Source organism: Varroa jacobsoni, unplaced genomic scaffold (assembly GCF_002532875.2).
Source record: "Varroa jacobsoni isolate VJ856 unplaced genomic scaffold, vjacob_1.0 scaffold_132, whole genome shotgun sequence".
NCBI lineage: Eukaryota > Metazoa > Arthropoda > Arachnida > Mesostigmata > Varroidae > Varroa > Varroa jacobsoni.
Window position 1 is genome coordinate 271,980 of NW_019213034.1, and position 3,216 is coordinate 275,195.

Below are 3,216 nucleotides of genomic sequence, written 5' to 3' on the forward strand. Positions count from 1 at the left end.
CCAAATTCGAGCGACAGTAATAGAAACCAAATCAAATTCACTGTCGTTCCCCCTGTAACATGCGTCGGTTATCAAAAAATATTTATCACTCAAATTCAATAGTAGCCTTAACGCTGTACCGTCATCTCGTGTTGGCCGATGGCCAGGCTTTTTTTGTCGTCCTGTGCACATAATCAGAGCGATAAACCCAACGCCAGAACGGTAAATGGAACCTTGCTACGCTAATAATATTGCCTGACATTATGACCACTGGCACGGGCAGATTGGCCTACGTGGGCTGGGTCGCACGAGAGAATGCCGCTATAAGAACGTTGTTTTACGTAGGCAACAGAAAAATGCACTTGGTTTCCTTACTTCTTGAATAACAACATCAAGCATTGTACCCTTAGCGCCCTACCGGTCCAATGTAGGCGTTTGTACCTTCATGACGCGATCCTTCCCTGCCTATTTGCCTATGCATAGAATATTAAGTTTAGCTGCAATGTCATAACCTAATTGTTTATCAAAATCAGTGTGACGCACGCCGTCGATACATGCAAAAACGAAACTGATCTTACTTTCCGTCCTCAATTATCGTTTAATCATTGCTATATGATGATACATTATAATATGTGTATTTACATACGCATGTACCTTTCGAAATTTCCGCCTTCTATTGTTAGCATAATAGCTCTCTGATCTTACGCTTGAATGAGCAAGTCATCAAAAGAGAAACGCGTAGTTATCAAATTAATTTTCTTATGTCGTTGTCGCCAACTGTAAATATCGTCGTTCCGATTCTCGTTCTCGCCAGACAGAAGCTGCTGCAGTCAACGGGAAATACCAAATTTCTCGTTGCGATCGTTGTCGCTTCTTCCGCTAGTGTTTGTGGACGCTCGTCGCGGCAGCGGTCGCGGCGTCGCCGGCAACCGCTGCTGTTCGTACCGGGCTACAGTGCATCTTACTGCGTATCCGCATAGCGGTCTCTCCCCCTTTTCCGCTCTGTGCGAGCCCGTCTGTCCAGCCGGGTAAGGTTATTTAGCACCTGCTCACATCGCACGTTGTTCGCCTGTTACACCCATAGGCACAGGCATGCACATGCTACAACACGAACCGCATATCTACAAACGGACACATGCACAGACACACACACTAACAGACAGGGGCGTGCACACCCACAGCAGTTTGTGTATGTGGGCGCAGTTAGTCGACCATTCACGTACCCGTCGCCTGTTTATTGGTAGCTTACTCATTCGTTCGGTTCGTTCTCGGTCGACAAAATACGGTCTCGCCGGGTGTCTTACACCTGCATTCTGGCTCCGCCATCTCCATTGTCCCTTCGGAACTGTGCGCTTATTCGTACTGTTATGCCGCTCACCACCACCGCGGGAGCTACCAGCCGCGACAAAATGACAGGGGCTGAAAGGGCTCTTTGCCTGCATATGTTAGCCTCTCGTATCAGCCTCCTACAACAGTGACCCGCTCTGCGTTACTTGCTTACCTGCTCCTTAGCCTTGAATCCTAGCGGCGTGACCATGGCCGTGGCCGTTGGGTAGCTGCTGCTACCGCTACTACTACAGTCAACGTCCTCGAGTTCTCCGTTTCAGCTCTGCCGCCATACGCTGTCATCATCTGGTGGTGAGTGGCGGCGGCGGCGGCGGCAGCAGCTGCAACAATGGTATTATCTACATGACCATCAGTAGTACAGATCAAATAATAATAACACTATGTTTCGACCTTGATGCACAAGGTCCGACGATTGCCGCCAATACCATCGCTGGTCGGTCACACATACACAACCACACCTATGTCCCTAGGGAGAGGCAAATAACACATGTCTCCATTGACTCTTCTCTTTTGTTTTGATTGAACAAACGTTTTGACTCATTCTTTCGCTAGTTCTATGTGCCAGCGAGTGAGCCATTGTCGATTGTTAGAAGACTGCGGGGAGATAGTATCAATCGACATTACAAAGAAACGGTACCGCGGTTGCTTCTGCTTGGTCTGCTTCTGCTTTTTTGTTTGTATATAAGTGTTTCGTCCTGAAACCTTACCCCCAAATTAGCTAGCCCTCAAATAGATGATGACCCTTCTATCAGCAACGAGCGGTATGGGGCTCGCGCTACTACCCCGCGCGCTTCTCTATCCGCCCTATGGCCTGGATGTTTGTATGTAAACGTGTCGGTCGCACGTATCTCACAGCCGTTGCATGCGTCTGCTACCGCGTGTCGAATTAGTGGCTATGGTCATGGAAAGGTTACGTTATGGGAGGGTATAAAACGATATCTGAGCGTGGCGACGAGACTATCCTTATCGGACAAATATACGTTCAGGTAGAACGGCAATAACTTTCGTTCTTCTTCACTCTGACCTACTGACGTTACCTATGCGGCACATCGATGATTATATATTGCTGCTATCTTATTCTTAGTTGCAGCTACGGATGATTATATGGGTAACTGTAAGCGCTGCTTGCGGTACTCGCATAACTGTGTACCTATCCATGTCGTTCCATGCGCATGTATCGCTGCGGTGTAATGCTACCGTCTATAGATCACCGGCTGAGGAATAGTATGCAGACGCTTATGTTGGGTCTGTTTCAATTGTTGTGGTTACAGCCATGGCTGTATGCGGAATATTGAGCGCATATGGACCTGTAGAGGCATCGATTGGTTACTCCCCTTGTGACAGGTAGAGAAAGGTGCGTGAACACCGACAGCGTCAGAATTATCCATCGTGTACAGCAGCAGCCAACATTAGGCTAGCTAGGAGCACCGAAGAGGGACCTACTAAAAAATCGAATCGGACACGATGGGCAAGAGACAAAACAATGAGGGAATCTCACGTATGGACACGTATATGCATATATATGTATACACAGATATAAAGGCAAGCTCATTTCATCGAGCGGGCAGGGAGGAAGGCCGGAGAAGGGAACCGACAAACAAGTATATTGAATACATATGTAATGGCACGTGGAGTGTGGATAGCGACCAGTGGGCAGCTGGTGCGCACCAATAGCTCAAACACTCGAGTACATGGCAAATTACTGGTGAAAGCAGAGATTCCGGCAAATAGTACGCGTTATGGTGCTCGAACACGCATATAGGTAGAAGTAGAAGCAGCGGCTAGGTGCATGAGGAGGCAAGGAAAAGCAGGACAATTTAAAAGATATGGAAATTGGAGGTAATCGTTTTGATTCGTCCGGTAATTAAACAGGAGACAGTCAGTGGTAGA

At 47.8% G+C, this 3,216-nt stretch overlaps 1 protein-coding gene across 1 annotated transcript in view; it reads right to left on the reverse strand.

Moving 5' to 3' along the window:
• Positions 1-612: 612 nt before the first annotated feature.
• LOC111268074 (uncharacterized) overlaps positions 613-3,216 on the reverse strand; it is a 19,966-nt gene continuing 17,362 nt past the window's right edge. The window contains exon 2 of the transcript XR_015314096.1: positions 613-995. The gene's annotated coding sequence lies outside the window, so the exon portion shown is untranslated. The remainder of the gene's footprint in view (positions 996-3,216) is intronic.